The sequence below is a fragment of the Camelus ferus genome, chromosome 12 (genome assembly GCF_009834535.1).
Source record: "Camelus ferus isolate YT-003-E chromosome 12, BCGSAC_Cfer_1.0, whole genome shotgun sequence".
Taxonomy (NCBI): Eukaryota; Metazoa; Chordata; class Mammalia; order Artiodactyla; family Camelidae; genus Camelus; species Camelus ferus.
The window spans coordinates 58,872,499-58,885,702 of record NC_045707.1 but is presented as its reverse complement, the minus strand read 5'-3'; the positions used below and the strand labels follow the sequence as shown (position 1 = coordinate 58,885,702).

Genomic DNA, 13,204 nt, shown 5'->3' with positions numbered 1-13,204 from the left:
GAAGGGAAACCAAAAAGGATGGCTCCACTGTCTTTAAGTATTTTTAAAACACGTGGATGGCTCCACTTTCTTCCTAAAAAAAAAAAAATCAGTGCTCATATTTTTAGCACTGGAATTAGATTTTTCTTAAAGAGTAATATAAATTAAATATTAGTGACAAAAAATATTTAAGTGCACATTCTCTAAAAATTATTCATCTCCTAGAAGCTTACAGTCTGAGATCAACACTTGCAAGACAGAAGATTATGTGTAAACAAGTTCTTACAAGATGGATTAAGTCTCTTCTAACTTCATTGCTCATAAGTAAGCATGTACACTTCACTGTTGCCTTAAATGGATTGGATGATTGGAGGAATCCCATCTCCTAGAAATCTGAAAAACAATAACAATAGGAATGATAATGATAAAATAATAATAATGGTTAATATGATTAAGTCCTTGCTAGGTACTTGGAACTGGTACTTCATATACACTGCATTACTTAACCATCACAGCAAAACCTAAAGATACATGTTGTGGTCTTATGTATATATCACAGATGAGAAAACTTGGGGCTCGGAGGAGTTTTGTACATTTCTCAAGATCGAATAGACAATTAGTGTTGAAGCAGGAATTCTATCCAAAGTTTTGCTCCAGAAAACAATCAGTGAATCATCTGTCCTAGAGAGGAGGGGGTGAGGAGGCTGTATCTTGAAAGGCAATGGCAGAAAATATATAGATATAAAATAAAATGAATAATGAGACGTGAATCTATATAAACAAAGTAAAAATCTCTTCAGGCAAAATATAGAAAAATTGATATCTTTTCTTTTTTTTCACAACGCTGAATAATGATACCTATGAGTAGATTTCGCCAGACAACTGGTGTGGTTATTATAGATATGAAGTTTAATGACATATCAGAGTGTTGACTACATGGAACTCTTCAGTACCAGTCATCAAGCCTTTACACAACGTGGAGAATTTTCTTGGTACCTCTCTCATGTATTCTTTCCGTATTCCTTCTGTGGTCTATAGAAAACCTTGACTAAGTTTGCACTTAATGAATTTCTGGTTTCTAGTCTCTAATTCCCACTCTTGCCATAAGACACACTTTCCTCCTAAGTGCCCCAATCCAATTTAATTTCTATTCTGAGCCTGTAGCCTAAAATAGATGGCAAACAGAACATTAAGGTAGTAAATAGATGAATCCATTGAAAAAGAAAATGGTGACGAGATCTCAGAGCAAAAATGTGAAGAAAAATGAACAAAAGTGGGTTTTTGAAGCAAAACACTGAATAGAAAAGATAAAAACAGCTCTGAAAATAGCAAATAATTGTTTAAAACTACCATATAAATCAGGAGATGAGTTCAAAGTCAGTAGCATAAGACACAGAGATTTTAGACTTTAAAAGTACCTGAGAAATGGAATAAAGACAAAAGACAATTGACCTGTTCTTTCCTTGAATGGAGGTGAGTCTACTATAGAGGCAAAGAGATGGTATCTACTCTCAGCAACAGAACAGCATGATATTCAACCCAGATAGATATCTTTAGTTCATTCTCTGAGCTTGGGGAGAACGTAAGAATAGGGGAGAGAATAAAAATCTTAATTCTGCACAAACTACAGTGTATCTATATACAGTGTGTAAGTAGAGTCTTCTTGATATTCACGATCAGAAATGCTCTTAATTCTAAAGTTAAGCACAATATACATGTAAAACCCATTTCTTACATTAGCTTGCAATCTCCCACAAGGAACTTTGGGACACAAATGTCTACCACCATTCATGTTGTCTAGAATTCTGACCACTGAGAGCTGCTTATTGAGAAGGATGTAAGGTGGACAGGAAGAGAAATTGGCTGAAATACTGATGATAGGAGCAGAGTCTGGAACAGAGATAACTAATATGGAATCATATTGTACTTAATAATTTCTTCTAAAATGAGTGTACCTGTTTCTACAAGCAGCTGTTGGATGTAGCTTTTGAAAGCATGCAGCTTTTAATTATTGGAATCTAGAGATTATATTAGGAGTATTTTTAGAATCAAAATATCTTTTAGATTAATAATGATCCTATCTTAATGAAGATACTTAATGGCAAACAATATTAGACAGGTGGTTGATTCTTCTTTTGCTCCTCTTCCTCATCCTTTTTTGTTCTCCATCAAATACTCAAAGTTGATTTTAAAATAACATCTATTAGCTTTCTCCAACTATGAAATTGTTCTAAAATAAGATTTGAGGAATATTTTTTAAATGGAAGATACGTATTTACATAGAGATACAGTTTTGTAGAACACACAGGTTAGTTTATCATGAAAAGGATTACTTTTTATCAGGTTGTCTTCTTTCCCCCTATACTTAGAATAAGGATCTTAAACATTATATAAATTGGAGAGATTTAATTAAAACTTAAAGAAATGTGTTACTGTTAATTGAATTCTTGATACAGTTACCTTTGCAAACCAATGTTAATGAAACTCCGGTTCAAAGTGGATGGGTTTGGGGAATTGAGATAGCTATTTATTTCCTTAACTGAGATGCTGTGATGGTCTTCTCAGTAAAATAAAGAACACGATTAGGAGAGTTCTCTTTTGTAGCTATTGATCAAGTTTACACAACTGCTAGGATTTTAAGCGAAACAAACCAGAGGTTCAAAGACCGTTAAACAAGGTCAGTGAGTGAGAAAGGGACCATACTTCTCTGCATTTTGAAAGCCTTTCACCTGTGGAGCAGAGAATGGACCGGCTCCCACCCGGCGCCAGGTTCCGCTCCGCCCCTCGCCCAGCTCGCTGTCCCTTCCCCCACTCGCTGAACCTCCCAGCTCGGTATCTCTCGGTATTACCAAGCTATAAATTGCCCCAGAGCTTAGAGACAATCAGGTCAGCACCGCTTTGACAAGGGAAAAGCTTCTTACTTCCGAGCAGAATCGTTCAGGGAAAAGAGAGGAAGGAGGGAGGGAACCCACTCTTTAGTCGTCACTGCGCTGGCAAAGGGTGGAGGGTGGTGGGGGAGGGGGCCGGCAGAAACTGCATCCCCAACAATATCGCACTCGACCCAAGTCTACAAACTTACTGGTCGCTGCAGTGGAAACTCCCAAAGCGCTCTCCGCTCTCCGCTGCCTGGCAGCCCCCGCTGCTGGGTGGAGTCGCGCTCCCTGGCCCCACCTACGGGAGGGAGCGTCCCCTGCATCTCTGATCCACTGCACCCTTCAAGAAAAGTCTCCAGGCATCTAACAAGGCTTAGATTATTCTACCCCCGCTTCCACCCGAGAACCCAGACAATAATACTTTCAGCCTCCGGTGGCCCAGAAGGCCACCTTCCTGTGGCTCAGTTTGAGGACGCTCGTATGGAATCCTTTCATATCCCCGCCCTGCTCTGCTTTCACAACTCCACCGGGTCAAATGGCCAAAGACAAACTTCTTCCTCTCCTTCCCCTCTCCCACGTTTTCAAAACCCACAGCCAGCAAACCCACACACATCAGAACTCCTAGGGAGCCGTTGCAGTCTGGGCATGCTCAGTATAGGGTCAGGTTTTGATTGAAAGTTTAAAAAAAAGAAGAAAGAAAGAAAGAAATTGCTTTGTATTATGCTGTCTCCCTCTCCCGTGCTTATGGCTCGCAGAACAGGTTGCAGGGCATTCCTGCGACTACCCAGAGGGTTTACCGGATGCCCTTGATTGCCTCTCCTTGGGATCTGTTCCCCTCTTAGTTCACTCCCCTCCCCCAACCCTCCTCAGCCCCCCTCCTTAGGTCCCTGTCCGCTGTGGGGATGGAGAGACACTAACAGAACTGGGATGGACGATGTTGGCTGAGCGGATCCACCTATTATTAGTGCGCCCGGATTGGTTCCTCCGCGCAGCGTACCCGAGGTGGAACCAATCAGGAGGCCGGGGCTGGGAGATGATGGGCGGCCGCCTCCTCACTGGAGGGATTCCTAGAGAAGCTGCAGTGTGGGGATGCTCTAGACCGAGTACTGCCCCCAGTGTCTTTCCACCTCCTTCTGCAGCGGCGGCAGCAGCAGCAGCACTTGGCAGCAGGCAACTTGAGGCTACACCCAGGGCAAGCCCCTCCAGGGTGGTGCTCAGCTGAGAACGGGGCTCAGCGCCCCGAAGGGGTGTGTGTAGGGTGGGGGCGGCCAGCTGGGACCAGCTGGTGGCCCTGGAAAACCTCCCACACACCCACACCCACACACCCCTTTTGTGTTGCAGGCTGCCCCTCCAAGAGCAGAGGCAGCGAGAGGACGCGTGTGCCTCGTACCCGTCCGCGCGGGGAAAGCTGTAGGGACGGAGCCCGGCACCACCTCCTGGTCCTCCCTCCAGGTAAGGCAGCGAGACTGGCGGCACGGCCACCTCAGCGGTGCCTGTTCGCTTGAATCCGTCTGTAAGATCTTGTTCTCGGTACACTTGGGTTTTGTTGGTGGGAGCCTGAGACCTGGGGAGGGAGCCCCGGGTGGCCTATTGTGAGCAATATAATAAGACCACATGTGCATCTCCTGGAGAAGCACTTTGCACAGCGCCCGTGATTCAGAGCCTGGAGTTGATGTTGAGCATCCCCCATCTTCTTTCCTTCTCTCCTTCCCTCTCCTCAGTCCCCCACCCCCAGTCTCAATCTCTCACCTCCCCCCCACCCCTTTCTCAGTCTCTCATCTTCGCCCTCCTCCCATCCAGAGCACGCACAGGGTTTCTTTCTCCTCCTGGAGAGAATTGTCTTTTCTCCGAGGAAAGAGGGGTGGGGGTAGTGAAGAAAGGAGAAAGATTTCTTTCTGCCCAGGGGCAAAAGAACAAGGTAGAATACAATCTCTGCAAAAATTAGAGTACACAAAGCAATTAAACTGAATAAAGGAAGCAGACAAGCAGTGCAGCCCGGGCTGTCAGCGCGGGGAAGCGTCAAGTTTGACTTGATCTCCTGCTTACAAGGGGCTATGTCTCTCACTTGAGTCGTTCTTATGGACCAAAAATAAACCACCGGCCCAACCCACTTTCAACTGCTTAATTGCTGTTGCTTCTAAGTGCCGCCATCTGACTTTTTCTGTTTCCGTCTGTCCTGTGGGGCTGACTGTTTGGTATTGCCCATCAGTGGTGATGTCTGAACTTTGAGGGGTTTCTCAAGAAGAGAAAAAAAAAAATTGAAAACATTATTACTTTCCTGAGGATCTCTGATATGGCCTTTATATTTTGGGGAGAGAGGGGCAAAAACTGTAAAGTTTCAAAACATTTGTAAGTGACACCGGTATTACCAAGAGGCTAGGATTTCTACTTGGAGAAAGCTAATCTAGTTAGCTTTGTGTACATGTTGATTTTGACTTTCTTGAATATTAACCCTTTGGTGACACAAAGCAAACACTTTTGTGTTAAAGCTACATTTATGTATGAATGGTGATTTCATTCTACCTTTCTAGTATTTGCAGTTTATTGCCTGGATATCAGATTCTTGCCTTGTTTTCTTTAAATAAGAATCTTTAGTAGATGTAAACATGATGTTCATACAATTTCAGTACTCCACTTAGAAGGCTCATGGAAGCTCAGTGGGTCAAGAATACTCTTGTACTGGAATAAAGTTTAGAACGTAATGATAGGAAGAGAGCCTCAATTTAGAAAAAAATCTTACAGGGGAAAATGTTTTTGTCCTCATGTCTTTTTATAAAAAAGAGAGAAAGATATCAAAACAACTATGTGCCCTGGGTGGCTGTACGATAGGTCCAGTAAAGGTACTTGATGGATAGAGCGTTGACGGCAGCTTCAGAAATTTCTAATTTCATCATCAACAACATAAGCTTTCCTTTCCTATTATTCATCAGAGGCAGCTAAGTGATTCCTGTTAGATGGGCAGAGGTAAAGAGAAGTGCCTAGTTGCGTGTAATGGGAAAGCATTCCAAGTGGGTCCTAGATGAGAGCAGAGAAGTGAGCAGATGTTACTGTCCAGAAAAAATTTTCCTTTGATTTACGGGGGGAAATCGCAATCCTTACATTTTGTTTTTACAGGTCCATTTGGGATAAGAAAAGGGACCTGTCTTTCTCAGCTCTGCCTGATGCTCCACATTAATCTATGCATCCCAGAAAGTTTTTTTTTTTTTCTTTAACCAGATATCTTTAGTGGATAAGTTTATCTGCTGACCTAGAGAGGAGCTGGTTTCATTTACCATCAAAGTAATCTATGTTACTTTCTAAGCCATTTTCCATTTGAAACACTTATCTTTCCTATCTAAGTAGAATTACCTAGGGTCCCTAAAACAAGATCTTCTTTCTAGGGCTTTGACATTTAAAAGTCTTTTTTGTTTTTTCTTTCTTTCCTTTTTTTTTTTTTTTTTTCCTCCTTTTAAATGTAGTATCTCTGTTGAAAACTAACTTAAATTTTTAGAGGTGCCACCTTTTGGTTGCATGGACAAAAGGACAGTCACTTAATTGCTTCATATGTGTACAACTGAATTAATGAGTTTAGACATGAAAAGACGGACCAAAAGGAAACCAACTGCTTTCCATGTGAACAGAATAAGATTTTATTTACTTTTTTCTCCACTATCTTAGGAAAGGGAAAAGTTTGGAATTGGTGTGAAACAGCTAGGAAGAGAAACCATTAATTCCAAATTGGAACGTGATATTTCTTTCCTAGTGGTTGTGATGAAATGATTTGGGGAAGGGAAAGCAAAAATAAACAGTTTGATTATGTAACGGAGCCAGTTTGGTCTAATATTACAGAAAACCAAGACCAAAGTTAGACTTTCTGTCACAGAATAACGTAAGCGTGGGTTTTACAGGCATTTTGCTAAAAAATAATGCTTTCTAAAATTAAATACTTGACACACTTGATTTAAATGTTTCTTAATGATTTGCTTGTCATAAATTCATCTGTATTGAAAGTTTGATATATAAGATGCTTTCTAGCTGAATTTGTTTGTCATATGAAATTGATCAAAGCTATTTAAATCGGGTTTAAAGTAAATGGCACAATAAATAATTTCAACTTCCATTTAAGGATATACATATATGTACATAGGTGTGATCCATGTGTATGTATATGTGTAATATATGTGTTTAAAATTACGTAACATTTTCCAAAAGAATTAGAGACTAATGGAAGTAGCATATAATCTGCTGAAACTAGGGAGTGTTCCTGTAAAAAGTACCATGCAAACAAAGATGACAATGTCTTGAGGATGCTTTTAATATTTGTTTGGTTGAAAAGACTAGGAATACCCAGAGGCAAAAAATTAATGGGGTCTAGATATTTCCCTTTATACAGTCCTTCTATGGCTTAAAGAAGAAGTGATTTTTACATGAATCGGAAATAAAAATAAAAACTCTGTACAAGATGCACTTTTATATACAGGTAATCAATAAACTAAAATCGTATTTTCACATGTTTTGGACATAATGGCGTGATAAAGTTTCCGTCTTTCTAAGGTTTTATTAAGTGTTTCAACGTTTGCATAAAGCTAAACTGGTTCTTAATCTTTTACGTAAATGACATGATGATCATTGCTTTTTCAGATAAAGGTGTTTCGATTGAGTTCTTTAATAATTCCTTTAGGAATGATCAGTTTCTTTTAGAATATTTTTGTAAAGTTGATTAAAACCTCTCTTAAGTGTGGCTATTTTTTAAAGCAGGAATTTAAACTTTCCAGTCTGAAGAAAACAGTGTTTTTCCTTTAGCTTCTCTGTCATTTTTTGAGTGTTACTAACTATAAGATAAATGGTGGTACCAAGTCATGTGAACATTATTCTACTCACATATGTTAGTATAAGAAAATAAATATATTTTAAATAATATTACAAATACAGTCATGCTATCTATGGAAAGTAAGAGGACACAGTCCTTTCTTGTATATATGAGTAAAACTTTAACCCTTATCATATTATTAAAAAATGAAAACTTTTATTTTGAAGTATACGATGAGAAATACTGCTATGTCGTAGAAAGAGTAACACCGAGAATGCAACTTCTGTAATTTCAAATACAATTATGTCTTTTTGCCAAGAAGTCTCCTTTTAAAATATCTGTTTTCTTAATTTAAAAACAATATTTAAGAGTGTTCTAAAACAGATTAAAACCTACATTAGATTAGAAATAACACACTTCTAATAGTCTTAGAATTTTCTTCCCTGTCTTTGAAAAATGCAATGCAGATTAAAAAAATTATTTCTGTGATTTCTATGATTTTTATATTTAGCTAAACCACAAGTTCTAATTGTTTAGAACTAGTTCTGATTCTCTTTGGGTTTGCTGTGTCTCCACAAATAAACTCAGTGCTTGGAAGGGATGTGGCACCCTGGTTTCCATAATTTACCAATCATGTCAATGAGGGGAGGTCAGAGTTCATCTTTTTTGGTTACTACTATTGTGGTGATCCAAAGAAAAGATACTGGTCATGCTTGTACTGGTCTCACATGTGGTATGTCAGACATACTACTTATACACACAGGGAGTCATTTTCTTGAGTGGACTCCCTACGTGGAGCTCTGGAAAATTGTAAAGCTTTTGAAGATAGTACCTACTTTCTATTTTATAGGTGTTTGTACATAACAGGATCTGGAAAATTCCTACATAGAATGAGACTGGGCATTTTCAGCTAGTACAAGAATCTGGTGAAATAATTCGGTATCCTAAATAATTGGGTTAAGATGTAGTTTCCTAAATTTCCTAGCAGCCCCAACAGACATTTCATTGAACATTCTAGGATACGGTCCTAGTACTGCAGCCCCCAAACTGTGCCGAAGACGATTAGCCACTTGTCTCCGTCAAGAGAGAATTTCGGTGGAAATAGCCAGTTAGTGAAATCCGGGTATGGAACAGAAACTGGATCTGGCCTTAAACCAGTAAAACCAGTAAACCTGTTGTTTCTCTATTTGTCAAACGTAGCTTGACTTACAATTCTAAAGTGCTCAGGGTTCATATAATGAAGTCATATTTTTGCTAAAGGGTGTTATATAAGTGACAAGAGTTGTGTGTGGTTTCCTGCAAGAGATAAATGTTTTCTTTTCCTTTCTAAATCATTGAGCTAGGTAATCAAGGGTAAGATGCACAGAGGCACATAAACAGAAACAGATTTAGAGACTGACTTAAATGTGAAACATTCTTATACTGCAGTTGCTTAAATGAGAGGGACTGTCTCTTGTCCGCACTCCTGTCCCTTCACACCCTCCCTGACTACAACTTTTCCATCACAAGCAAACAGAAGGGAAAGCAGGCAAAACCCACATCACACGTCACAGCACAGGTGAGAGTGCCCTGGGTGTGGCCTCCTGGGAACAGCCTGCTGTTTTGACCGGAGGCCCACTTCCTCTCCCCACCAGCCTCCAGGCACCTCACCCCACGCCTGCCTTGCTCCAGCTGGGAAGCAGATAATTGGATTTACTCATTGCTACTTGAAGATTTATTGGCATATTTTCATTAGCATGAAGGCAAACACACATGGAAATACTCAGACAAAACATACTCAGCCCTACCAGACTTCTTATTAACACTTGTCAAATGCGATGTTGGATCTTGAGGATAATTGATCACATGGCTTTTCTTTCATGGAATTTCTCTGGATGACTCACAAGTGATCCAAGCACAAGGTGAGGGTGTTAAACCAGGCATCAGTATAACTTTTTAAAATTGATTAACACCAGTGGATGAAGCTGCAGTGATTATTAAAAAGCATTTCACATCCTTAGATTGGCTTTTGTACTTTTCCAAAATCCACCTGCATCTTGTTTTGATGATCCTTCCTTCACTGTTCACATAACCTCGTCCGCATCATCACTGATACTGGAGAACCGGTTTGTACTTCTGTAGAATCTCCAGATGTTGTTGTGGAACAATCACCTACAGTTGCTTTCAGGATGGATTATTACTCATCTTTTTTCACACATAATTTTCTGTGAAAATAACTGTAAGTGTAAACAACAAGATAGCGTCAGAGCAGCAGACAGCCCTCACTAAGATGTCAACTTAGAATTGTTGGCTTTACAAGGAGTCAAGTAAGTGTGTATTTTTTTCCTCATTATGAGCCACCCCCCAGTATTCTGTGTATTATAAACAGTCATCAGGTCCCTGTTCACCTATGAAGTATGGGATCTGCTTATTTTTGAGGAAAAAGAAAATCATTAACAAATATGTTTTTAGACAGATGACTTAATGGCCTTTGAAACGAGGACGGATGATGTAACGCAGGTTCCTAAGGCCTAGTGAACTCCTCCGGTGAGGGGGCTTTGAGTTAGCAAGCTTATTCCAGAGAAAAGTTGACACAATTTCTCAGGAGAAAGACACGGTAGCAAAGCCTCAAATCTGTTTCTGACTTGGAGTGTCTACCAGATCCTGGCTCACAAGGCTGGCTTCCTGCCTAATCCCCAGCATTTTTATCAGATGTGAGGAAGGAATAAAGGGAACCACTGGGCATTAGAGCACATTTCCAGAGCACCAGAATCTCTTCTATAAATAGAATAACTTCACTGCCCTATTGTAACCAATGTCCAGACTCCAAGGCCACAGTTTTGTATTTAAATATGTATAAACCAGGCCATTATATGCCTTAAAGTGCTTGAGTTTTATCTATCTGGGTACAGGAAATTCTTATATTAAAAGCTTAGTTAACAACATGACATTACAAGTAAGGTACCTATTTTTAGTGTTCTGTATTAAATTATAATGTTAAATTTAAAACACCAATCACCTTGAGATATAGCTGAGTTGGATAATTCAAGAAAATGACATTTCAACAAAAAGCCAGCGTACTCCTAAATTGACCAAAACTGTCCTGCTTCCAAATTGTGGAGAAAAAATATACTTAATATGCCAGTTTCTGTGTTGTTTTTTTTAATCCTCTCAGGGCACCAAACCATCCTAGATACCACAGAATGAATATTAATGATAGGACAGAGCCAACTCCTTCAGGACAAAGTGGAAGAGACAAGTGCTGTCATGCCTTTGAGAACTTATTTCACCATTTATATATTGAACGCTTAGCAACAGTGTGATTTCTCTGACTTCTGGACTTTGAGACCTATATGCATTGAAGCAAGCTACTATTCACTGCCAGAGTAGAAGAGATTTCTTCAGCTCTCCAGCTAAGAGAGTAATATAATCTCTTGCATTCTCCGCCTTGCCTGCCGTTTTCTTCCTTTTTCACCTCTTTCCCTCCCGTCCTCTTCTTCCTTCCCTTTTTCTTTCTTCTTCTTATACTAATGAATCATCGCCCTACAGACTCACTGGGACCTCAGTGCTCTGGGCCCCATGCTAATCTCTACCTGCTGAATTTCTTTTTTGTCAACAATCAAGGGATTTCATTCTTTGTTTGTATACATTTTAGGTCAGTTTCACAAAACGTACATACAGTTAAATAAGAAAGCAGTCTCTTTGTTTATGTCATTGGCTCCCTTAAATGGAGTGTGCCATGAGTGGAATGTTTTTAAGATCTTACATGTAAAGACTAGCCTACTGGTAATTTTTAGGACAAAATTAATTGAAGAGCAATAGAACAATAATGTTTAGAAATCCCAATGAATGGGATGCACTTTTAGGCACCTTGTTTCTTTTTTCTGTTTTGTGCTTCCAATGATAACATTGAAATCATTGTTTTCATGTTAGTTGTAACTCACTGTATTTAAAAAAAAAATTACATTGTCTTATTTGATTTTTATAGTGATGAGATTCTTCATTTTACAGATGCAATAAAGGAGACTCAGAAGTTAAGTTTCCTGCCTGCAATTATACACTCAGGAAACCTTTTATAATTTTCACTTAATTAATCATACTGCCTCAGTACTTAAAAAAGAAAACAGGTATATCTTTTTAATTCTCTCACAATGTAAGAACTAGTTTGCTATTTTTTTTTTATCAAAAACAAAAGCAAATTCTAACATCTTCACTGAATATTGGGTATACAGGTCTATTCCTCCCAGTGAAAAGGAAAATTGAATATACTGTCATTACCTCTGTGACTCTAACTTTGGAATAAATTGTATTTGTATTTTAAAACAGTTGAAGGAACCATTCTCTCATCTGTAAGAGGAGTCACTAAGCCTAAGACGCTAGGCTCAGTTGGCCTTTTAGGCATCGCTATGTCACTGTGATATTAGCTGTTATCTCATTTGCTTCCTTATTTGTAAACTCCGTAGTTGTAAGCCACCTCCTAGAACGCCCAGAGATGTGAGGGAATGCTGAGTGTGGTAGCCTTATCAGAAGCCTCCCACCCTCCTCTGTAATTATTTCTCTCGTTGGTACTTACACATACAACTTCTCCCTGTTTCCCGAATTGAACATTAATGGAAGTTGTTCAATCTACTGATGCTTTTTCTCTCCTATTTCAAGGTAGAACAGGCTAAGCAGGGAACATACTCAAGCTCCTGTCATTATTCAGCCCTAACGTGAAGTCCATCAATTGGCAATTCTTTGTGTCAAGAATGGGGAATGTACTTTGGGGAATGATGGCCAAATACTTAAACCCATTGCAATGTGGATTGTCATAGTTGACTTTCTAGCTGATCTGATATAAGCAAATAGAAGATTTAATTGGAAAAAGTCTATAGAAAGAACGTAAGATTAATTGGAACATAAGATAGGTATTTATGGGGATTTTTGGACAAACAGGTTGATCATATTCTTGTGTTGTCTTACTGTGTCAGGTACTTTTTTATGTACTTTCCATATATCATTCAATTCAGTAGCCCCAAGAATCTTATGAGATTGGTGCTAATTTGTCTATAATTTTTTAAACGAGGAAAGTATGGAAAAGTAACTTGCCAAGGTCCTACAAGTGTTACGTAGTAAGAATTGGATTGAAACCCAAGTGGTCTATTGATAGAGCCAACACTGAACCATAGGAAATCAGATAATCAGTAAACTCCTTAGTGGTAGAAGATGCAGCACAGATGGTCGCAAGGAGGTAGAGGGGATCAAAAGAGACCGAAGAGTCAAAAGCAAACTTCACTTCATAGTTTGAGTCAATAAAACCATCACTGCACTATGATAAAAGCATGAGACTTGGAGTCTCATAGATCTGGGTATAAAACCATACTCTGGCATGGTGAGCTTCAGTAAGGCATTTCATTACTGAAAGTTTCATTTCACCAGGAATGGAAAGGTAATAATGTTTGCAGATTGGCACTCTGTTAATAAATGGCAGGTCTGACCACCCTTGCCCCTGCTTTTTTTTTTTTTTTTATTAGTCAGGAACTCTTTTTTTCACGTTCAAAAATGCCACCTAACCAAATGTTTTAAGAAAGAAAAGGGGCTTTAG

The 13,204-nt window shown here is 39.3% G+C and overlaps 1 protein-coding gene across 4 annotated transcripts in view; it reads left to right on the top strand.

Moving 5' to 3' along the window:
• The first annotated feature begins 3,913 nt into the window (after window positions 1-3,913).
• Window positions 3,914-13,204, top strand: part of SYT1 (synaptotagmin 1) — a 470,145-nt gene continuing 460,854 nt past the window's right edge. For 3 of the 4 annotated variants that reach the window (XM_032493716.1, XM_014554552.2, XM_032493715.1), the window contains exon 1: window positions 3,914-4,304. The gene's annotated coding sequence lies outside the window, so the exon portion shown is untranslated. The remainder of the gene's footprint in view (window positions 4,305-13,204) is intronic. The other variant, XM_006179095.3, reaches the window with a different exon arrangement.